Genomic DNA, 26,513 nt, shown 5'->3' with positions numbered 1-26,513 from the left:
TTTCTAAATTAAATGTCTGTATATGGTTGGACTACTAGCTTATTAGAGCAAAAGTGAGAATCAATACCAAATTAGTAGGAAAGAGAGAAATGAGAGAACTCTGAGTGAAATTACTCCTGTTAATAACTAAACTAACAGAGAAAAGTAGGTGGAAGAGAGAAAGGAGAGAGACAAAAAGAGAATGGAAAACTCAATGTCAGAAAACAGAAATCAATTAAGCACTAAATGAATTAAGAAGAGGGCCTGTGGATTTGGGCCATGTGGAAATACAAATGAATTCTACCAAACTTTTAAAGAGTATTTATTTTCTATGCTACAAAAAATTACATAAATCCATGTATTAACCTTTCATGAGGCATAAATTGTTGGAGCCCAAACAGTAAGAGATAAACCAGAAACAAGTAACTATGTACTAATCTCAAAACTGAATATTGATGCAAAGTAATAGCACAAAAAATAACGGAACATTATTTTGAAAGGTGCAGAAAAGGTTCTTGACCACATACAGCACCAATATTAATAATGGAATAAGCATGGTAGACTTCTTTACTATGATCAAAAGTATTTATTTAAAACCATGAGCTAGTATTCTTTGTGAACACATAGTGGAGACACATCAAATTTCTAAGTACAAAGAGCAATGTAAAAATGATACTTCCTCTTCCCTCCTCCTCCTCAGTAGCATTTCTAAAAACAGTAGATTTAGCAATAAGAAAAGAGAACTAAATTAAAGATATAAACATCAAAGAAAGAAAGAAAAAAAGTTTGCACATAGCATGATGATGTATATAAATACACATACAAATACTCATACCTATGCACACATATGTATGTGTGTATGTATATGTGTGATTAATCAAGTAAATTGGCTTGGTTTAAAGATAGCTTCTGCAAAACATCAGAGTACAAAAATGATCCAGAAAATCATCTGAATTTCTATAAATAAAATAAAACCAATGAGAAAGATAATACAATAAATTCCATTGAATAACTAGAAAGCATTAAGTGAAAATTTAGTTCAAAACAATATCAATATCAGTACATCTACAAAATAATATTTATAGAAATAAAGGGAGACAAATAGTTGGAGTTAAATTCAAAATTGTTCAAGGTTGGGTGATAATGTTATTAAATATATTATATTTTTACATATGTTAAAATATACATTTATTGAATCATTAATATAACTGAGGGGACTTTTAATAATGATTTAAAATCATAACAATTAATTTGTATGAGCAAAATTTATAGAATCTGTTAAATTTATTATGGTTGTACTTGAATATTTAACTGGTGGTCACCAGAGATTTAATTTCTAAATGCCAAAATGAATTACTAAAATAAAATACAGTTTATGGTAGTTTATTTTACAATAGAGGGAAGATAATAAGGAAGAGATAAAAGGGGAGAGAGAGAGGGAGAGAGAGCTCTGGCTTCCTCAGAGCCAGGAAGAAATTCTAAGCCCCAGCCAGGGGAAAGGAGTCTCAAAATGATGGGCCTTTCTAGGAGGTTCATACCTCCAGAAGGGTAAGGAACTAAGTCAGCCTTTTACTCACCATGGTGACCATCTAAAAAGAAAGCAGTCTGAGGTCTCCTGCATGAGGTCCTTCCAGGGAGGTCCAGTTCCACAGCCAGGTGTCTTCACTACAAGTCTGAGTGTTTGTCTTCCAGTCTCTCCTTAAGTGCCTCTCTTTGCTACAACTCCAATTGTCTTCTTCCAGTAAAACTCCAAGTGACTGAATGAACTTGATCTATTGATTGATTCATCCTTGTGTGCCTTTGTTTCCTCTATTTAAAGACCTTTTTTTCTAGTGTCACTTCCCTTAAATTTTTACATCTACCAATCACAGCAGATGCTCCTCTCCAGAACTGCACACTCAATGTATTAAATGGATGTCACACCTTTTGTAGTTAGTTAACACCTTTTTTGTGGTTAGTTAACACTTTTTTGGTTAGTTAACATCTTTTGTAGCTAAAATGGGTAGATCTACTTTGAATACTGAATTCACCCTTTTGGGGATTACAATCTAAAAATAGACAGGGGATTACAATTTAATCTTCCCAATAAAGGAAGAGCTAAGTACCTCCATTGATAGAATCAGGAGATAGCTAAATCCAATCTTCACAAATTCTGAGAGAAGTCATAAGAAAAAGTATTAATTACAGGGTAGATGATTAGTGACTCAATAGATTAAAATCAAACATCAAAACTATTTGGAACTTTTCATATGAAAATGTAAAAAGATGACTAGAAGACATATAAAGATGATATACACAGAGACAAATGTTCATATATCTATCAAATATACATATAAACATACCACATATATATAGTTAAACAATAATAAGTAGATAAAACTGAGAACATAACATTAATATAAAGCAATTTAGCAGAAATTTGGTCTTGCAAAAATCTTAAACCATACATAATAAAATGCTCCATAAGGATACGTAATCTGAATATTAAAATGTTGAACCATTAAAAAAACAAAAATAATAAAATTAAGCATGTTTCACTATTGTGAATATGGAAAGAATAATTTAGGCAAACAAGAGAGAGAGGAAATCATAAAAGATAAAATAACTAAATTTGATTAGATTAAGTTATATTAAATTTTATAGAAAATCAGTGAAAACAGAATTAGATGAGATATGACATAGTTGGAAAATATTTGCAGGGTATATTAATGATAGAAGTCATAAATACAAAATATACAGGAAATTAAATAAAATGACACTAAGATTCATGCATTCACAGATATGTTGAATAGGTGTGAATTTTAAAAGAATGTATAAATTGCCATATAAAATTATGTTCCAAATCCCTAATGCTGAGAGCAATGAAAGTGAAAGCAATGTTATGGTTTGACCAAATGCTACACTCATTGAAGAAAATGACAAAAGATAGAAACAGTCAATGTCAGAGAAGTTATGGAAAGAAGTTCACTGATGTCCTGCTGGTATAATGACTAAATGTTCTCACCATTATAGGTTAAGTTTTGAGAGAATAAAATTAAAATACAGTTATTTAATCTCAAAAATCCAAGCACTAGTTCACAAATATGTCAAAGATAGAAACAAAGATTTAAACAATACATGTTAATATCCATAGCAGAATTCACTGAAAAAACTGAAACAAAGTGGTGCTCATTATCTGGGAAAAGACAAAAAATAGAAAATTGAATATAAATTTAATGTAACGTGATTCTATGCATTAAAAAAAAGAAATCGCAAATGAAGAATTAAGAGAACTTTGTGAAGATTTATATGAACTGATTCAGAATGAAGTAAGCAGAGGCAAGAGAGCAAGATACATTTACATAGACAATTTAAGTCAAAAGATGAATAAAACCAAGTCAAACTATGGGTAGCTCTGAAATAAAAAGAAAAATCAATGCTAGTATTAGAAAATAGTTAATGAAACGATACCTCTTACATCAAATGAATGAAAACTACTTGCAATTTATGTATATATACACACACTTTTACTTCATATGCACACATATACTTAAATATAAGTATATATGTATACATAGGTATGTATTTAAACACATACATATATACATCTATAAATTCCTAGTAGTCCTCACTGTGTGTGTGCATGGGTGTGTGTATGTCCAGATATGGTTACTTTATTGAATATTTTTCTCAGTTGTGTTTTTCTTAGAAGAGAAGTTTTGATAAGGAGAAGATTATGAAATGCTTGCTGTGAAAATAAAATCAGATCAATAAAACAAGTTTTTTATGTGAAAGGAATTAAATCATCTAGACTGAATAATATAAGTGAATTATTAATTCAGAAAATGGGTAATGGACAAAATATTGCTATAAAACCAATTACCCACATTAACTATATTGCCAATTCCAGAAGGGTTATATAAACAATTATAAGTTAGGAAGTTAGAAAAGTAGAGAAATACTGACCTTAGAGTTATGAAGCACTAGGTTCCAAACCTCAGTTTTTACACAGATAAAGATAACTATGGGCAAATCATTTAAACTGTTTCATCTCTAAAATTAATATGTGCATTCAGAGGAAAAACTGTGGGAGTAGAAACACAGAAGAAAAACAACTGCTTGATTACATGGGTTGAGAGGGATATGATTGGGGATACAGACCTAAATGAACATCCTAGTGAAAACATCAACAACATGGAAATAGGTTCTGATCAAGAACACATGTAAAACCCCGTGGAATTGCATGTCAGCTACAGAAGGGTGAGGAATAATGTTCTAAATGGACTAAACTAATTAATTAATTAAAGAATAAAACCAATATGCATAGCACCAACCTCACAGGAAATCATCAAATGAGATAATGAACGGAAAGCACTATTTATATATATCAACTATTAGTAATCACAGTAGTGATAGTATTAGAATAGACTTAGACAAATAATATTATTTATTACCATACAAAGACTGGAACAATCCTTGATGATTTTCCACTATGGTATAACACTACCTAATCATGTGCTACATGACACACGTGCACATGTGTAAAATACTTATTATCATGATTGATAGGACAATTTCAGTACCTAAATGATTAAACTTGGAATCAAGAGGATCTAATTTTAAACCAACTTTGATACTTTTTGATACTTTTGATACTGATAGCTACTCAGTAGGATGGGGATAGGAAATGTTTCATTGTTTCAGGGAATTCTCAGGTAAGGAAAACCCTTGTATGAGTGCAAATTATATGTATTATCCACAAATTATTGTACCAAGGTACCAAGATTATTAAGAGATTGATTTCCCTATGGTCATGAAGGCAATCCTTCCTGATAAGATTGTCTGAACCAAACCTGAGTCAAAGAAATCTGTAAATTAAGGGAATATGAGTTAGTTCTCTAAAGACTGAGCCCTTAGTAAGTTATATATGATGAGGTCAAGTTGAGGGTGTACAAGGGAAGGAAAAAGGTATTCAAAAGGAGTCTTACTGGACTGGATCCCAGAATCCACTAGCCAGACACTTTCACCTTCCTAGAATAGCCTTGATTTTTTTTTCTTTTTTGACAGACATTGGCTTCCAGAAGGTCAGACGTCTGACTAGGGAAATCACATGCATAATGATGTAACTATTGATTAGCAGGACTTTTTTTTTTGCCCAGAAATGATAAAGTACTATGTTTACACTTAGGGAATATTAAGGACTCTTTGAGTTAGATGGAAGCTATGACTGACCAAAAGAAGGCAGTTGTGCTAAAAATAAGTGATTCATCCTCAGACATTGAAATGGTTCCATGTTTAGAACAACATAGCATCATGACCCCTCAAAGAGGAAGTACACTTATTCTTCACTCTCTGTTTTTGGCATGTCTAATGCTTCATCTAAAACAAAACAAAAATACTTTATGAATATTGAGGCATCAGCAAAATTATTCCACTGGATCTGACACCAATGGTGACAATCTTTGATTCACTTCTTTGTTCTGAAGACTCTAGACCACCTGGCCATCCTCTAGCAACTATCCAGGAACTGAAATATTTTCTGCTTTATTAATTTAAGGCTCTTTCAAATGTGAGCCATATGGCTTAAACCACAAGCCATATTTGGAGCAGTTGCCATGACCCTATCTCTAAGATATACCCTACTACCAGACTAATGATTGAAGTTGAATTGTACATCCCTCTCTGGTAATGGCCAGCCAAGTTAAAGGTCTTTTTGAGAAAAAGGGGATATGCTGCTGAATAGCATGCTTTAGATCTCCTTGGACTATAGTCTTTTCTGGGCCCTATTTTAAAGAAGCAAATTTATAAGTAATTTGGGACAATCATGATACTAAAATGGCTAATGTGAATTCTCGAAAAGCTGAGAATACAATAGTTTGGGAGCATCCTTGCATGATTACTGGAAAATAGCATTAGTTACTTATTCCAGATCATATCCAGAATCTTCTGGGTTTTCTCTTCTCATTGTAGTTCCTAAATATAACAAGACTGGTCCTTGGATTTCTTTTGTGTTGTTTTACCACTCTTTATCTCTCATATGGGTTCTCATTTGATTTAAGCCCTCTGCCACAAAGTCCTCACCGGGCCAAGTTAACATTTTGTCATCCATCCCTATAGAGGTATATACCAAATCCCTCAGTAAAGTAGACCTTTTTCGGGTCTCTGCATGGCAGATTGAGGTAGAGTTCCAGTAGGAATAGGGAAAGACATTGAAAGTATGCTGTACTGCTTCCTGGTCCAAATTAAATGGCTTCTGACAATCATACAACCAGAAGAAAAAAATAATGATGACGTGAATATCCTGGCACCACCTACCCTGGGTCTGGGATGCCTGGGCTATCTGGTCCACAACAGTGATGCAGTGGGGAGGACTCATAGTATGATATTACTCTTTTCAGTTCCCCTTAGTCTATGAATTGTGAGGTGACATATTCCTTCCTCCCTGACAACATAGGGCTGTTGTGAGGGGAACTGGTGGATGAAAGCTGGTGTGATTTCACCTATTTCTTCATTGCTAAAGAAAACATATCTTTCACCCCTTAGGGGCCCCATATTGTCTCTTTTGACTACATGGGATGGTTTGGGCAAATCCTCACAATAACATAGAGATTGCTGAAAGGACCTGAACTTACACAAGCTTCTAAGAGCTCACTATACACCTCTTCTACATGTACTGGCCCCTGTAATGGCCTCCCAATGCCCCTATTTATTGTCAGGGATTTACAGGATATCTTATTTTTAATTTACACTGAAAAGCCCTTACTCTTCTGATGATGAATTTCTCTTTTCAGTTTTACTAGAACTCTCATCAACTGGCCTCCTTGCAACCCATGTTTCAAGGTTTATACCTAAATGTCCCTCTTGAAGTGAAGTCATTGTTGTCTGTCTACTTGTGGTTCAGTGGGTCTTTTCCTTATTTGGAGAGTGCATCGTAACATCAATTCTAGAATTTTCCCAAGTCTCAGGCATCCAAAACTCCTGCTTCACTTTCCAAGGTTTATCAGCTCTTATCTTGATGACTAAATAATGGAGGAGATCTATTCTCATGGGGTTCCACTCAGAAAGCAGAATCTGAATGGCACCAATTTAAAGTAGGAGGAGTGTATGGCACATAGACTCAATATATACATATATATATAATCCATTTCTTTTAAGGAATTTCCTTTCTTCCTTATGGATTTCCACCGAGGAGATAGTTGCAAATGGAATTCATTTTTATGGGGCTTGGCACAAATAAATCCCCATATTAGCCTTTTAAAAAGGGACAAATGGTGGTCACCATCCAGAAACGAATTATTTTAGTTGATTCTGTAACAAGTCTTCAAGAAGTTCCCCAAGCCTATGAAATTCAGTTACCAAAGTGTCACAGTAAAGGCTCCATTAGATTCTGCCTTCAGGAATCATTGCCCCAATAATTCATTCGGTTTGTGTTCAAATTTCTCATGCAAACTTTTCTGATGATGGTTGTGAAGCCCTACTCACCTCTTGCTCCCTTACTGAGGGAAAAACAAAACAAAACAATCCTTTCCTTATAAGAGTAATAAGCTATATCTGGAACTAATCTTTTTTTTTTTTTTGATGACTAGTGGAAATTTCCCAAGACTACTTCTCTTTCATTTATATTTGAATATAAATAAATATATATTCAGATATTTCATTCATATTTATATTCTGGCTCTAATCTCAGTGGCATGTGAATTAAGACTTAATGTAAGATTCTTTCTCCCATTACACAATATGCTTCTTTCTTAAAGAAAGCATTCTGTGCTGGAATCCCCTTGAAAACTGGTTTTATACCTTTCTTCTGATTTCTCCTTATTTCTTTCCCTAATTTTTCTGTCTTTTCTGTTCCCCTTTAGTTCCCCTTTAGTATGCTGAAGAGAACTTGAAATGGCTCGTGAGAGCTAATTGTTAAATTTTCAGTTTTATATCTTAAAAAACAGTAAATACTACAAATGAGAATTTGCCATACTGTCTTAGTGAATGACTAGACCTAGGAAAGTGATAGAGAAATTCTTAATAATAAATACACAATAAACTGAAGCATATGTTTTGTATCCCCTCCCCATTCAGAAAACTTATTATCATATATTTACCAGCACTCCACTTCTTAAACTCCTTGAGATTTGCCTCAGACACTGATAGGTCAAATGCTTTGCATATGGTCATATAGTCAATATAAAATAGAGAGGGAAATCTCCCTAGCATTGGTGCAGTGACCTCCAGTCTCTTTCTCCCATGCCCTCTTATTCTGCAGTCAGCTGAGAGTAAATTTGATGCTACTTACTCTAGGCATATTATTTGTTAGGACTCTGACATTTGGCTATGAGAATAAAAGCAAAGAGGCAAAGCTTAGATTCTTTGTAGATAATTCTGATAGTTGGTGATAGATTAGGTGTAAGACATGGAGGAGAAATGAGAACTATAAGTGACTCAAAGGTTTTAAGACACACAAGCAAGGAACATGATGGTATCATTCACAGTGGGGTTCTTAACCAACTGAACCAAGTTCACCAAATTTAAAAATGTATATATAAATATATCAATATTTCAATTTAATTGACTTGCTTAGTTATGCTTCATATTTTATTGGATTCACTTAAAAATATCATTCTTTTAAAAGGTTCATAGGTAACAATTGACTATCAAAACTAATTTAAAAAGCCGTGACACCTCCAAAAGAATAAGAACCCCAGATTTACAGTGAAAGAGATGTTAAGAATGCCTGACTATTGAGATATACTATGTGTCAGACATAAACAGAATGTTCCAACAAAGATGACTTATAGAATACGAGGGTTTAGAGTTCAATTGAGGGCAGGAGGTCAGTACTGGAAATGAAGATTTAGGACAATGTTGTGCATATGTAATCACTATCAAAATCATGGAAATAAATGAGCTTTGATGCACTGTGGATAGATCTTCAGAATGAAATCTTTGGAGACAGACACTCCAAAAAAAGGACAAAACAGAGAAAACTCTTTCATCACCCCTTTTCTTATATTCATATATTTTTATCTATACTTTTACTAATGTATCTAAATATCAAAATAGTAGAACTCAAAAAAATTTAAGTAAATTGCAATGTAGGCTACTATATTCCCTGGAGCTGAAGCCCCTTCCAAGACACTAGTCTAAGCTGACCATTATATAGGTCACAAATGTGATATTTGTGCATTGCTGTGGGGATGGTGGTCAGGATATGAAGGCCACTGAGGGAAGGGGCTCTGAAACAGTACTTGACATCCAAGCAATAAGTTAGAAATGTCAATTGACGCTGGAGGTAAACATTTATTTTTCAGAGTAAATGTTACAGCTGGTAGCTCTCATGGCAAGGTGTCATTCAAATATACCTCCAAAGGACAGCAGTAAAGCTTGAAAAACAATTCCATTACTAACACATATTTTGTTTAAATATAAAGCCATTTAATCTACCAACTTATTGTGATCTTCAAAACACAGAATATATAAACTCTTTCCTTTAAATAAAAAAATGCTGCTTTTGCCTAAGATTCTTTTTGAATACTAAAGTCTGAAACCCTAGATTAAATTAATCTTAGCTTGCTCAGTCACATTTGGTAAATGGATCAGAAAACAATTTCATCCTTACAGGGGAAGTTGTCCTTGACAGCAAATTAAAATCTTAATAATATTCTTTAGAATGCACATTCATAAACATACATATATACACACTCTCCTTTCTTGGAAATCAGATTTAGCATACAAATTCCTTTGGTTTCTATAGCCTTAACGATACCTTTCTATTCTCAGAAGCCTCCAAAGTTATTTCAACTTGATTATTTTACTTTTGCTTACAAAGTAACTATGTTCAATAGAAGAAAAACAACTGCTTGATCACATGGGTTGATGGGGATTATGATTGGGGATGTAGACTCTAAACGATCACCCTGATGCAAATATCAATAATATGGAAATAGATCTTGGTCAATGACACATCTAAAACCCAGAGGAATTGCTCATCAGCTACAGGAAGGGGTTTGGGGGAGGGCAGGAAAAGAACATGAATCTTGTAACCATATGAAATATTCTAAATTAATTAACTAAAAATTTCCAAAAACAAAAACAAAAAACAAATTAACTATGTTCAATGGCTGTTATTTCATAGTAAAGATAATTATTCATTAAGCACTTATAATGTGTCAAACACTGTGATTTTAAGTCTGGAGTATATAAAGAAAAGTTACAAGAGATCTTGTGACTTTCTATCTCACTATCATATTAGAATTGGGATATACTGGAAAGAGGGCAGGTATGGGAGGTAGACAAGACTGGGCTCGAATGTAAACCTCTGATGTACTGACTGTGTAAACCTGGGAAAGTCACTTACACTCTGTGTCCCAGAACAACTCTCTAAGGATTTATTTCTTTATTTTTAACTCATACTTTCTGTCTTGGAATTGAGTGATATGCTCTTGGAATCAAGCTAGGCATTTGAGATTAAGTGATTTGTCCAGGAAAACCTAAGAAGTTTCTGATTTGAACCCAGGTCCTCTGGACTCTACTCCTGGCACTCTATCCACTGAGACATATAGCTGCCCCTCTCTAAGGCTTTAAATGACAGGGAAGATTCTGACCTATATTCCTAAGGGAACACATTCTACCAGGATAAAATGGCAGATTTAGCCCTTCTCTCTTAATTTAACAGAGGAGCAAAAACTTCACTAGGATGAACTCTCTCTGTCTCACACACACTGTATTTAGGCATCTATAAGTGACACATTTTGATATATAATCATATAATCTTGTAATTATTTTTATGTTTTGCCACCTCAAGGACTTCAGGAAAGGCACAGTGTTTCATTAAAGACTAGAACATTACTAGGGGTCCTCAAGAAGGTTGCTCAGTAGTTAAGAATTTGAACCAAAGTTCAAAGCCCCAAACTCTACATAGAAAAGATCATGGTCTGAATGACTTCAGGGCTTTGACATTTTTAGTTATAAAATGAAATTTTGTCTTACATTATCATAAGACTCCTGCTTATACTACCAATCATGGCTCTACGACAATAAATGGACAGAAGGTTAACAGGAACAATATGTTATCACATCTAAATTATTAAATTATATGTATAGATATACATATATATTTATAATATGCAATGCATGTTATATATATATATGTGTGTATATAAAATACATACATATATAATAAAATATTTTAAAATATTTACACTTATCCAAAAGTAGAATGTATAACTGCAGGGGGTATTAGAAGTTTTGATATAAGTAGTCTTCAAGTAGTGTCTAGGTGGTCAAATTATGCTTTAAATCAGATTTATGCTTAAGGAATCAGTTGGACTACATGACCTCTAAGGTTATGCATACCATTATATAATAATTTCGGTTCCTCAAGGTTGTAATTTTTTTATATTATAAGGATCAAAGGAGGAAGTTATACGGTGACTTTAATGTATTCATTATAGAATTTTTTTTCTGTATCAAGGCACTTTATATATATATGATTAGGTTCAGACAATACCTTTAGAGAAAAGGTAGAGATAATATCATGAACCCTCCACCATTTAGGAGAAAGGAATGGAATCAAGAATATTGAGACACAGCTTAAGTAAAGTATTCATGTCCATGAGGCAAAAGAAATAATTTACCCCTAACATTCTATTCTCCTAATTTCTTGTTTAACTGATTCTACAACTATCTTTTGAAATTGATCATCTGAATTAAAATACACACACACACAACTGCTATATTGCAATGGATAGAGTATTAATACTAAAAGGTATTTGTGAACAAGAAAACAGATAAGAATCCTAGAAAGGTAATTTTTATGCAGGGAAAACAAAATTCTGTATTCCAACTTGGTACCACTTTTGAAAGTTCTCTTTTTTTAGTCTCTTAGAAGATTGGTATGGATATAAGAAATTACAGAATAACTTGTTTTTAATGACAAATGTTGTACTGTTTAAAGGCTTGTTCTTTTTCAGGGTTGCCACACCACCACCACAGTTCATGAAAGAGAGATCAACAATCATCCCTTTGAAACATGATGACTTCATTTCTTTGTGGTTTATCAATTTAATATGAAACTGATTTAACAAATTATCATCATCAAAGTATTCAGTGTTTCTATTTCATGCAGTCACTCTAGGAGATATATGTATAGTATGGATAACTGGCTATCTCTGACATCCAAGACAAAGAAAGCTGTGAAGCAATAGATTGTGACAGCAGTTTTTCAACATAAAATTATATTCAAACAGTTATCATTGGAGAAATATTGGTCCAGAACTTTCGAAATTTCTCTGGCTACTCAATCTAATCTGGTCTAAAAACTTCCAAATCATTCCAAAAATTTAGTCTATTCAATGGAGAGAATGAGTCCAAGAACTTATTTGTAGGTACATTGAGAGAATGAGTGGCTGTTTGGATTTTTCACTTGTTCATTAAGTTGGCAGATGCATTTCATAACTCTCTTCATTTTAATACTAAAATGGATATGTGATCTCATTGATTCAAGGGTTCTCATCAATGATGCAGATTGTAAGTTTCTTCCATGCCCACTTATCTTATGTGACTCCCATTTATTCCCTCCCCAAAGCTTGCCTCATAAAGTATATCTAGAATGCTAGAGAACTTCCCTTCCACATTACTCCTCAAATCAAGAATGTGCCAATGAAGCACTCCAGTCATCTCCCTGTCATCCATCAGTTTTACCATATGCCTAACTCCTCTTCTTGCCATAAAATTATTTGATTACATCCTTTACTCATGTTTTTCAAAGATCTGGGTTGCTTATATATATAATATAGTAGCTCAGTCACACCCACTATTCTAATTGTTCTTTAGGTGATGTTTATCTAAAATTATTCAGTCAATGGTGTTTCTAATTTCACAGCCTGGATAGCAAGAGAAGAAAGATATTTATATAGAAAAGATAGACTTTTGATGTTATAGGAAGTTTGTGATCAGTTAAGAGCTTTGCAACCCCATTTCTGCTCCCCCCAAAATGCATACTGCGATTTCTCTTCAACTCAGAACCTGTCCTTATTATCTGCCCTAGCTATGGGCACTGTTGAATAAGCTCTTTAAAATATCCATTCATCTACACATTGAAATCGGGGGACTAAGCATGCTTCATCCATTTGGTCTTTTCTGTGTGGGTGGACAGGCTAAGGCATTTTGAATGAGTACAAATTTCTTCCAGAAGGCTCTAGAGGCATTCCAGGAAGCAACATTTTGGAACTTGATGCCATCAACACAATGCCACATATAAAGAAGACCTTTAGAATAACTTTCAATCCACAGGGAATCCTTTCTCTACTTATACTCCCCTAACTAGATCTCATCCATCATAGTGATAAGTATTTTGGGTGATTATACATCACGCTATTTATGCCTCACAAAATAGTTATCGTCAGAAGTTCATAGCATAAAATTCTTTCTCTTGTCACATTTTCCAAAAAGCATTGAGTTATTTTAAGGATGTGAGATGTTGTTTCAAAGGAATTTGTAAGATATTTTTTTTCTCTTGAATGTAGACTTTTTCATTAACAGTAAGCATGAGGAGATCTTATATTATCACGTTTAAGTCAACTATGATATGGTCAGACTGTTTTCTATTGTTGAACACATTTTCAAAACCCTGAAATTTCCCTATTCTTCCCTTCATCAAAAATGCACTCAGTGGGTATCTAGATGAATATCAAAAAGATTTTATAAAGATGAAGAATAGGTATATCACTTAAAACTTACCTTTGTTTTCTCTGACACATTATCAGACCATGAAGTCAGATATTTTCACACATTTGGCACTTATTATTATTATTGTTATTATTATTATTATTTCTTGAGAGCTAGTTTCTTAATGCCACCAAAAATGAAATACCTCCATGAAGGATTTTCTCTTTACTTGTTTTGCTCTAGATGCTCATCTCTCTTTCTCTTCTTTCCACCATTTCTACTTCTTTATATAGCACATTGGACAATGAGATATTAGAGTGTAAATGAGGTATTCTAATATCATTAATAAAGAAAATAATTATTAGAAAAGCATTGACATATATGTTGCATGTTACAGGTGTTTTTCTCTTCTGAATTTTATATTCAGTTGCTCCTTGGATAATAAGTCTCACACCAAGTTTTCTTCAAATATTTTTTCTCCACAATTCTTCAATATTGTATGAGGCCATACTGCTCATAATCATTTGCTATTAATTGTTTTTATAGTTTTCCCAGGCCCGATAAGTAGTTGAAATTCATAATTAGAACAAAATCATACTAAAAGTTCATTCAACACTTATCAAAAGAAGATTAATTTATAAAAGAAGGTTAACCTAGTCATTGCAAGTGAAGAATCATCAACAATGATAGCCACTGAGGACACCCCAAACTTGTTTGAGTTGAGCTTTTCCTCCCACCAGATCAAGATGAAAGAGTTCCTTGAGTTCCTCATATCTGTATGATACTCAGGCAACCAGGAAAATATGTTAACACTTGAGCCTTTAGTCTTTAGTCAGTCAGTGCTCAATGAAGTATTAAATTCCTTAAAAGGAAAATAAGACTAACTTGCAAGGTTAGAAAAATAAGGACATTGATGCTATCACAATCTATTCTAACAAGTTCAAGATCCAACTGCACATGGACAGCTTATTCAGAAATGTCTCCCACATTAGTAATTAGTCGTTCCATTTCTGCTCCACACTAGGTTGTAATCTCTTCCATTAATGGAAGAGACTGTCTTTTACCATTCTGTGAATCCTCAGCACTTAGCACAGAATCTGACATTTATGAGCTATTTAATAAGTGTTTATTGACTACCAGACACTTAAGATGTAATTATTTGTTTGGGTATTTGCTTTTTTGCTAAAGTGGCCATTTAACCTAGTGCTTGTGCTCTCCTGATTGGTGAATATATCTCATGATTTATCTAGCCCACAGCCATTTTCTTGTGATTTCCCCTCTCCTTAAACCCTTCTGTTATTGTTATTGTTGTTGCTTTTAATGTTTATAATTTTTATTAGATATGTTCCATTAATATGTTTGTTTGATATATTATTTCATTATAATAATAAATAATATTTAATATAAGAAATGTTTTAAAGAAAATTATAGCCTTTTTATATTTTTTGAGTAAGTGATTGGAATTGAAGGAAAATTTTTAATATTTACCAACGGGGTCTTAAAATGGGAAACTGACTCATGCAATCATCCCCTAAGAATCCTAAATGGCAATAGAAGCTCATAAATTTCTTATAATTGAGGAAGCAGTAGTAAAAACTACTCCTTCATATTATTTTAAAACAAACATTTCACTTTTTACTAAATTTTGGTTAAATTAGATAATTTTTAAAATCTCTTAATTATAATACATTCTGATTTCTGTCTAATCTTTCATAATAACTTCACCTATAATTGCCTATACACTTATTCTAAATTATAGCATAATATATTTATATAACTGTTATATCTTATACCTCTATAAAACTATAAATTCTTTAAGACCAAGGACCATATTTGATCTAAACTATATATGTCGCTCAATGCCTGACACGGTCCTTTGCCCAAAGTATGTACTTAATAAAAGTGGATTGTTGCTCACCCCATTTAGCCCTGGCATGCTACAGCTCAAGAAGTTATATTATCACTATTGCTAAATGTCATTACTTTAAGATGAAGTGCATGGCTACCTTAACACAAGAAATGGGTGAGTGACATGAGACCCCACATCTGCAGTTGTCGTAATTCAGCACTCAATCTCTCTGACACTTCAGAGAGGCATGCTGATTTTATTGGCTGAACTCTAGTAGGGTCATGGGACAAATGATGGACATCTCATGACAACAACAGGGAGAATGATAAGAATTTATCATTGACAGGAGTTTATTTTTAATGCCAAAGGTCAAGACTAATCTTCCATTTCCAACCCTGCTAGGAAGGCAGGCTTGCTTGATTGGGTGATCAGTGTAAAAGTGTTCTGGACCATAAAAGGAATGGCCAGGTTTCTTTTATGATCATTCTTGACACAGTCAAATGGGTCAAGGCTCACCTTCTCTATAGAAAGGCCAAACACTTGCTTGTGTATTGCAATTTAGCCCCTTAACTCCCTGACTCCACACGTGTCCTTTACCTGCTTTCTAATTTCTGACATGTCTCTTTTAGGAGATATAACATTTTTATTTTTTTTAAAACAGGTATGAAGTGCCTATTATGGTGCATTAGATTATTGTGATAAAAAAGATAAAATGAGATGCAACCCTTTCTCTCCTCTTTCCAGAGAATTAGAATAAAATGGAGAGAAAATAATATAAACTATTAAAAACTAAGAAGCACAAATGAGAGATTCAGAGTTCTCTGCCACATTTTCCATGATTGCAAATATTTAAAATATATGTGCTCCTAGGAGAGGAGCATAAATGACTTAAATTGACTTAATTTGATGCCAAAGTGAAAATGACTGATATAAAATCCTTCCCTAAATGCAGGGTTGGGAGAAGAGAGTGGATCACAAAAAAGACACTGAATGCCTGTTAAAGAACAGATACGAACATCTTAGAAAGTAGAGAAAGGGTGAAGAAAAAGACTAACAGAAAACTTTACCATCTTCAAAGTTTGAGCAAGGTCCAACCCCACAGTTGTCTCTATAAAACCTTAAAATACAGTTAATTTCTTCAACAAAAGTATACTGAATGACTACTATGAGACTTAGAAACATAGAAACAAAGAACTGGGATATATGAATAGTCAGTATCATATAATTCAACCATCCCTCCTCCTTCCCATTCCCAAGCATGGATCTCCTCCATCCTCTTTCTCAAGCATTCATGAATCTCTGCTTGATCCCCAACAGAGATAGAGAACTCACTTCCTTCTAGAAAAGACTTTGCTGATTTGGGAAAAGCTCTAATTTCTCTATTAGGTTTAAAATAAAAGGTACAGAAATACCAAAAAGTACAGAAACATCATTTTAAGCCCCATAAGGCTACTGTTGCAGGACCTTCAATTTACACTGTTTTCTTAATTTCCTTTAGTTCTACTAATAGAAAAAAAAACCAGTTATTAAGTCTCACATTTATCTCTTTTCTAAATACTAAAATATTTGAATCCTTTAATCTTTTATTAACCAATATCCCTTTTCCTAAGCCCTGCCATTATGAGATTTTCTGAGATAATTTTACAAAGATGAAAACTGCTTTGGACTTTTCAGAAATAACCATTTGTGACTGATAACTAATGGATTTAAGACCACTTGCCTCTTATGATAATTCTGTTAATTTCTTGATATTTTGCTTATTATTTCCTACTACACAGCTTTCTGTTTGAGCCATGACAAATGAATAGATAGATTTTCGAACAGAGGTTTTTTTTTTTTTTAATAACAAATATATAGTTGTAAACCTCTAAAGATTTGGCTTAATTTCAGCCTTTGCTATTTCAAAAATGTGTAGTTTTGTAAAGTTAGACATTGCTTTCATTAAAATGGACCAAAATTTATCAAAATATATTTTTAATTTAAATAGATAATCTTTTTTGATATGCTACAAAGTCAACAAATCAACAAATATTCATTAGGCACTCACTATGTGCTAGATACTAGGAAATAAAAAATAAATACCAAAGAACTTCTTCCCCTCAAAGACATCATATTTGAACATGGAGACAATGGGTTTTAAAAAAAGCATTCATACTACTTTTATACCATGTGAATGGTAAGGAATCTCAGAGGGAAGGCACTAATAGTTGAGTGGATAAGGTGAACCTATGGAATGTCTGATTTGTGTTGAGATAATGAAAAAAGCCAGAAAAGCCAGGATGTGAAGTTGCTCAAAGAAAGCAGAAACAATCAACCAAATAAATAAATAAATGATTAAATAAATAAATGAAAGCCAATACCCCCTAGAGGTGGGACTTTTCCTGATACAGTACGGCTTGTCCTTAGACAACATAAACTCCCAGCATTTCATATTTGAAAGTCTAACCTTCAAAAGAATAAAACTCACTTCTAAAATATTGCTAGCAAGTAATCAAAAGATATATTGTTCATTATTTCTTTTAGCACAATAGTATTCCATCATTAATATATACCACAATTTGTTCAGCCATTTCCAAATTGAAGGGCATCCCTTCATTTTCCAATTTTTGGCCACCACAAAGAGTGCAGCTATGAATATTCTTGTACAAGTCTTTTTCTTTATTATCTCTTTGGGGTATGTTATGGTGAAAATCACCTTTAAAGATTGTTAAAATATTAATTTATGGTCGCCAGGGAATTCAGCTATGTAATTCCCTAAATGAAACACTCAAGTCAGAATGGAGTTTATGGTGGTTTAATCACAACGGGAGTAAGAAAAGGGAGAGAGAGAGAAGGAGAGAGGAGGAAAGGGAAAGAGGTTAACTCAACCTTCTGGAAGAGCAAGATGGAGTTTTAGACCTGGAAGGCCAAGGTAGAGAAGGGAATCAGTCCTTGACTCATGTGACTGATCTGAAAGAAGCTGTCTGCAGGCCTCCTCCCTGCTCAAGCTCCTCGCACTAAATGCTGCCCAGCCCTCTCTACAGGAAGTGAGCGAATTCCAGAGCTACTTTCTACATCACTTCCTGTGCCTCACAAGTGCCAATGGTGGCTCAAGCTTGGCTTAGGACAGCCCAGGTGGGCAATTAGTCATCTCTGATTTGTCATTGACTAGCACATGCCCATGCAGTGTGGGTGTACACAATTCTGGGTGCTAGACCAAGCAAGATGGAGATTTTAAAATTCACAGGTGCAAACCCAGCAGTGCTATGGCTGGATCAAAGGGCAGAAAGTCTTTTCGCACCCTTTGGGAATAGTTCCAAATTGCCATCCAGAATGGTTGGTTCAATTCACCACTCCACCAGCAATGAATTAATGTCCCAACTTTGCCACATCCCCTCCAGCATTCATTACTTTCCTTTGCTGTCATGTTAGCCAATCTGCTAGGTGTGAGGTGATACCTCAGAGTTGTTTTGATTTGCATCTCTCTGATTATAAGAGATTTAGAACACTTTTTCATGTGCTTATTAATAGTTTTGATTTCTTTGACTGAAAATTGCTTATTCATGTCCCTTGCCCATTTATCAATTGGAGAATGACTTGATTTTTTTTGTACAATTGGTTTAGCTCTTTATAAATTTGAGTAATTAGACCTTTGTCAGAGGTTTTTGATATGAAGATTGTTTCCCAATTTTTTATTTCCCTTCTGATTTTAGTTACATTGGTTTTGTTTGTATAAAAACTTTTTAATTTGATGCAGCCAATATCATTTATTTTACATTTTGTGACTTTTTCTAAGTCTTGCTTGGTTTTGAAATCTTTCCTTTTCCAGAGGTCTGACAAGTATACTATTCTGTGTTCACATAATTTACTTATAGTTTCCTTCTTTATATTCAGGTCATTCACCCATTCTGACTTTATCTTGGTGTAAGGTGTGAGATTTTGATCCAAACCTAATCTCTCCCATACTGTCTTCCAATTTTCTCAACAGTTTTTATCAAAGAGTGGATTTGGGTCCCCAAAGTTGGGATCATTGGGCTTATCATAGACTGTCTTGCTGAGGTTACTTACCCCAAGTCTGTTCCACTGATCCTCCTTTCCTTCTCTTAGCCATTACCATGTTGTTTTGATGACTACTGCTTTATAGTATAGTTTGAGATCTGGGACTACAAGGCCACCTTCCTTTGTATTTAAACAAAATAATCTCTAGTAATTTTCTTAACTTTTAATTCAGTAAAAATAAATATCTCAGCATATAATGACTTAACACCATCACTCATATGGAAGATGGTTTACTTTTATGAGTCAGACACTAGAGCAGGGGCACATCAGGACTGGGTGTCTGTTCCCCAGTTTGGGACGTTAGCTAGATGGTTGATTATCTAGCTGATCTTTTTTCTGGATCAGTTTATTGAATAATCAAAAGCCTAAGGTGGACCTTGAGCTATTTTCTATCTCCTGGATTTCATAACCAGATATTAGAGTGGAAAACTCCCAAATATGATCAGTTTAGATGAAAGAATTTGATGATGAACCAGAAAAATGTAGCACTCAGAAAATGCATGGTGGGATTGGGTGATGTATGCATGGGTAATGAAGTATACCATATAACTAGCTGAATTTTGAATCATTTGATGAGCATTTTGTGGGTATACACATGCCCCCTTACTTTAAAATATATCACTGGGAAAGTATCCATTCATATCATCCCACTTAATATCATCTTTAGAGAAACAATATTGATTACTCACAGCTGGTTGTGAATTAGTCTAAATGATTATCTTTGCCTTCTAGAATTGCTTAACTAGCTGAAATGAGAGAGAAGAAAGAGACAAGAAGAGAAAGGATAATGGATAATTTTAAAGAGAGAGGATTAATTGAGTGGCTAATGTGGGATTATGAAATCATAATAAAATAGTTGATGTCCATATGAAATGAAGATCAGAGAATCTATGCTTATTTACATCAAAACAGGGCAGAGGAAATGTAGAATGGCCCCAGAAATTGGTAGAGATATAGTTCTTTAACTACATTTTTCTGGTTTCTGTTCTCTTGGAATTTACTGTGTAAGGATTATTCCAGCTTCTTGGACAAAAATAGTCATCCTCTGACTGGCACTTCAGAGAAGACATGAAATATTTACAAAGATTTTGTTTTATTTCCTGCTTCCTGTAGATGGAGCTAAACCCCTGAAGTGGGTGGTGAGGGTGTTTACATATCTTTGAATTGCTGGAAAGGACAACTCAAAAGACAAAATTAATGTCTGAAAAGTGAAGGCATTTCATTCTTTCCACTGCAGCGAGGGCTTCAATGTGCAAGTTTAGGAGCTCACGAAAAAATAATGCCTTTTTCTTTCAGCTGAGACAGCACTTGTCCTACAGATCTGGTTTGTATTATATGTCTAGGAGCCTGTTTCCATATAAGAATAGCCCCTATTTACAGTTGAGACGTCTTTTTTTTTTTTATGGCCAAAGGGATTTGAAATTTAAAATGGATAATTATCTATCCATTGCCTGGGCTGACTTGCATTTCCTGTGCTCTGGTTCTGCAGCCTGATTTAGAGAAAGAAGGTATCACATCTGACCATATTTGTTAATGAGTTAATAGTCCTTCCCTCAGTCACTTAACTAAACAAACATTGCATATCTTTGGACACAGAGATACACTTTATTACTTCCACATATGGCTTGAAGGGGATGTGTTCCAGAAGAACACAATGTCCTCGGACCAACAGGAAGCTTAAAAAAGGAAACGTTTAGAAAAATAGCTCCAAAGAACTTGATTGTGTTCCCACCAAGTTCCTTGTGGTACAGTCATTCCAAATGCAGACTGAGGATTCTTTGACTTTAATAAGAAGCAAGAGAACATTCTTAAATACTTGCAATTCCTTGCAGTCTTTAATGGGAGAGAACATTTAGTTGTTTTCTTATTGTTTCAAGTTTAAAAAAAAATACCACACATTTAAGCACATTAAATCATACACTTTGTCTTACATGTACACCAGGCAAACAAGACGTATTTCATTGTCTCCAAAAAGAGAGTTAGATGATCAGTGGCCAGAGTGTCAGACCTGAAGTCAGAGAGAAATGAATCTGAATCCTGCATCAGACGATTAATAGTCGGATGGTCCTGGACAAGTCATTTATCTTTTTCAGATTTATTTTCCTCCTTTATGAAACAGGGATAGTAATATCGTCTAACTCACTAGATTATTTTGTGGAATAAATGAGATAACATATGTAAAGTGTTTTGCAAACCTGAAGAACTCTCTAAGTGCTAGTCATTATTATCTCTCATTAGAATGTTAACTTCTGTTTTTGTGGTAGTTTATTAAATCACAGAAAATATACAAACTACATAAATGTTTAAAATATATGTGACATTATTGACAGTTTTAAAAGTCATGAAGGCTTTGAAGTTCATAAAGGCAGTCAGGTATTGACATTAAAAGAGAATCAATTTTCTGATGGACAGTCTATTATTGCTTTAAACATATTTTGGTATTACCATTTAACCCTACTGTTTATATTTCTTTTCAAAATTATAAAACCCTACCATTAAAATTCCAACATCAAATGGGCAGTATATTTGAATTGGCCATGAAAAGACTCCCATTATCCAGGGATCTGGAGGAAAAAAAGAAATATTTCACTGGTAAATGACCTTCAGAATATAAACTATGACTTATTTTTTAAAATAATTATTTGGTAATACTTAACTGTTTTAGAGAAAAGCCTTTCACATAGTATTTGCTAAACTTTAGATTTTCTATCCCAAGACCCTACATCTTCTAGGAGTATAAATGAATGTAAAGAGTGAGGCTTATGGTAGACAAAAGAGCTTTGCCTGAAGAACAGAAGATATTGAGTCAAAGCCCAACTTTGTTATCTGAAATAAGACATAATGTCGATGCATCATTTTTTATGGATAAAATGAAACTGGACTAGATGATCTCTCAAATTCCTCTCAACTCCAAATCTGTGATAATAAGATATAAAGATACTAGTGAGGAAATGAAATGGCAGTGAGAAAAAGGAAATATTAGAAGGATTCTTTGAACAGATTTTTTTTCTTAGAAAGTAGAAGTGATTTAAAGAATTTCAAAGAAATTTTAATGAAATGTAACATTTCAAAACTGATCATTTCTCCTCTCTGTTGACACTGTTTGTTCAAAAACAACTATGATAATAAAGTGCAAATATTGTAGTTGTAAAAATTATACAATTGTATGTACTGTATTTGATAGATTAATCTTTTCTACGAAATTTTTAAGATCAAAAGGGACAGTGACAGAGGAATAAAATGTGGCTATTGTGATTTATAATTCTGCTCTTAGAAATAATTTTCATAACCACAAAATTTAATTTTCCTGAACAGTTAAAGCTATTATTCTATTACCATTCCCCTTTTCTTATTCCTAAAAGATTAAGACATTAGCAATAATGCTTTTTATAAGCATTTTTGTTAAGAAGCCATTCAAACAAATGACTTTCCGGTTTGTGTCCTTTCTCAGGTCATCTAGCAATTCTATAACCAGTGCAACAAAAGGGATTTCAATTCAAAACCTTTTTCTTATTATCCTGAATTCCAAGTGATTAGGAAGCTTTTGAATCATCTAGGAATAGTCCAATTTCCTTAATGGTGGGAGAGAAATGAATGTCAGAGACAATAAATGCTTGTCTATTCATTTCATAATATGCCCAGGTCCTAGAGGGTGTGAAATCTGTGTATATGTATGTTTGGGGATGGGGGTGTGCAGAAGGGAAGGTGTCAGGAGACAAGGAGTAAGATAACTGAAAAGAAAATGTTACAGTTGAAATTTCTAAGAAAGTAAGGTTCAATTCCATTGTTCTTGCCTACACAAAACACAAAACCATTACTGCCTATTGTTCTATATCCCTTGGCAAAACTGTCAATCACCTACCTCCAGGAGGATTGAGTGGGAAAACCAGCTGTGTGAAATTCATTGGCATAACCTCAAGTTGATGGGTGAAAGAATGCTTAATATCCTGCTCTCTAGAAGTTAAGGAAACATCTTAAAATTATGTTGGAAGGAAATGAGTTTGGACTGGTCAGTTTATCATATATTTACAATGACCCTCAGAATAGGATAAATATCTACATATATGTAAATATGAATATTTACATATATACATACATTTATATATTTCTCTCTATACATGGTCACTGTATTTTGAATACATTTTCTTACATATAATTTTTGTTCAATCATGATGTTAAACCTTTCATATTTGATTCAATGCTTACTTTAGCATTTTACAAATCAAAGACTAATAGCTGTAACTTACAATAATTCTTCCCAGTTTTTTCCTAATCCACCCCACTGCCTGGCTCTAGAAATCCCAATGGCTTGTTATTGTTTCTTAAAAAATGTAAACTTTGGACTTTGGGGATCTCACTTACCTTTCCAGGCTTATTGTCCAATGCTCATTGGCCTACTTTTCTTAAATAAACTCTGTCCTCCATTCTACTTCTTAGAATCCCTTGATTACCTCCAAGATCAGCACAAATGCCACCTCCAGCAAAAGATCTAGCCTGACTCTCCTCCATTCCCAATGAAAAATTACACCACCTTTACTTTGAATATACTTTGGATCTACCTGAATCATTCAATCAGTTAGTCAACCAGCGTTTATTAAATATATACTGTGGGTCAAGCACTGTGTGAAGTACTGGGGAGATAAAGTTAAAGAAAACTTTCCTCCCCTCAAGGACCTGATGCTCTAAAGGAGAACAGCATGTAAATATGTAAATAATTTCACATGGGAGACTATGTAAATAATTAGGTACATTCAATATATATCAGAGGTGAAACTGACATGAAAGAGGAAGGCCTCAGCACTAGAATTAAAACATCCTCCTTCAGATGGTGAGATTTAAACTCAATTTTTTTCACTTTACCTTCTGCTTTAGAAATAGCACCTTATATTAGTTCCAAGGCAGATGAGTGATAAGGGCTTGTTAATGGGGGTTAAGAGAGTTGCCCAGGATCACTCAGCGAGGAAGTGTCTCAGGTCATATTTGAATTCAAGATCTCCTGTCTCTAAGCCAAGCTCTCAAACCCTGAGCAACCTGGCGGCCCCCAATTTGAACTGACTCTGAAGGAAACTAGGGAAAGGAATAGGTATAGGTGAGGGGCCACCTGAAACTAATTATGATGAGTTGGGCTGGCATGGACAGAACATTTCAGAAAACAAATCATCTTTCCAGCTAAAAGGAGGATGAATTGGAGTGAGGCAAGACAAGGTAAAGAGACCAGTTAGAAGGCTATTCCAGTATTCCAGGTAAGAGGTGATGAGGACCTAAAGCAGGGCTGGAAATGTATGAGTAGAGAAAATGGGAAATATACTAGAGTTATTGTCAAGATAAGGTTTGGCAATAGATGGCTATGTGGCCTGAATGTAAGATTGAGTATCACACCAGAGTTGGAGGAATGAATAACACTGAGGGTGATAATACCCTTGAGAGTAAATGTGAAGTTGAGAACTAAGGAATATTTATACAGAAAAAAAAAAGACTTTTGTTACTTATCTTCCTATGTGACCAAGAGAATGTGAACTCCTTGGGGCAGGGCTGTTTTCATTTTTGTTTTAGGGTTACTAATATTTTCCCCAGTACATATTATGTAGTAGGTGGTTAATAAACTCTTCTTAAGAGAATGAATACATATTCCACAGTAAATAAGAAGAAAACATAATGAAGAATTGATTATTAAATGCCTACAATATATCAGGCATTATGCTAAGTGGTAGAGATTAAGAGAAAAGCAAAGAAAACTAGCCCTGGTAGAACACAAAATCCAATAGAGGAGACAACCTATCATCAAATTTATATAAATAGTTTATGTAGGATTAATAGAAAATAATATCACAGGGTAGGATGAAGGATTAAAAGGCATAAAGGTTGATTGAAACTTCTTGGAGAGGTTTAGATTTTACAAAGAAAGGTTGTAATTTCGAACTATTCATGGTTAATACTGGAGTGCCAGAGACCAGATAGGTTAGCATTCCAGTAGAAAACTTGGCGTAGAAATAGAATAATTCTCCACAGACTTATTTCTGCAGAACTTCATACTTAGTTGAGTGAGTCATGGAAACTGGCCCTATGACATCTTGACCCATACACAGCAACTGTCTTTTGGAGATGATGAAATATATACAGAGAGATAATGAACAGTGGTACCAGGACATCATGAGCTGTACTCAATGTGAATTAATTTAAGAAAACCTTCTTGTTTTACATGACATTTATTTTTATTGCAGCAATAATGTTCACATCTTCAGTGACCAGTCCAATACATCTTTCCAAGTGTATACAACGTGACTATATATATGGCTTTTATAGAACATGGAATCCATCATACCTTTTGCTCCCACCAAAAGACATCTGCATTTAATCTCTCCTCCTGGTAATTCTCCCCTATGTGGGATTTCATCTTCCAAAAACTATTGGGATCTAAGAAATTGAGAAGCATCTCAACTGGAGTACTGAATGTCCTTTTGAAAAAAGATACCTTCCTCATGCCAAGAAGATTGAAAAGAACACAAGCTAGAATGCATCAATTACTTAGATATGAAAAATAACTGGAACAAATGTGTCTATTCATTTCATATAAAGAAGATAAATGCTTCTATCTGTCTACAAACTTGGTGAGAGTATCTTCAAATACACCTCTAGATTTTCCAAGAGATGCTATCGAGGGACTGATTAAAGTGTTGAGCAATGAAGGGAATAAAAGGGTCTTCTTTTGAGAAACCTGCTAAAAGTGCATTTTTGCAAGGAGTCATTTTTGCTTTGTTCCCTGTTCATTAACATCTCTTTATTCATCACAACTTTGAACAAAATTATTCTTTTCACAAAACTACTCACATTGTTTCCTATTCCTTGACACAATGAAGCTATACATATGTATGACACATCACTGAGTGTCGTTTTAGGAAAGACCCTGCTATTATGCATATGCACAAGGATGAGAGTTAAGTTATTGTAACCATGGAAGCCACTTTATTGGAGCAGTCTGACATTCTGGGGAAGGGGGAGGAAAGAGAAT

At 34.0% G+C, this 26,513-nt stretch overlaps 1 long non-coding RNA gene across 1 annotated transcript in view; it reads left to right on the top strand.

Annotated features, from left to right (window-relative positions):
• LOC103104940 (uncharacterized) overlaps window positions 1-26,231 on the top strand; it is a 32,609-nt gene extending 6,378 nt beyond the window's left edge. Inside the window, exon 2 of the long non-coding RNA XR_473296.3 lies at window positions 25,726-26,231. This is a non-coding gene — a long non-coding RNA (uncharacterized LOC103104940). The remainder of the gene's footprint in view (window positions 1-25,725) is intronic.
• The last annotated feature ends 282 nt before the right edge of the window (window positions 26,232-26,513 follow it).

This window comes from Monodelphis domestica, chromosome 5 (assembly GCF_027887165.1).
Source record: "Monodelphis domestica isolate mMonDom1 chromosome 5, mMonDom1.pri, whole genome shotgun sequence".
NCBI lineage: Eukaryota > Metazoa > Chordata > Mammalia > Didelphimorphia > Didelphidae > Monodelphis > Monodelphis domestica.
Note: the sequence above shows the minus strand (reverse complement) of the source record. Positions and strands in the feature narration are given on the sequence as shown.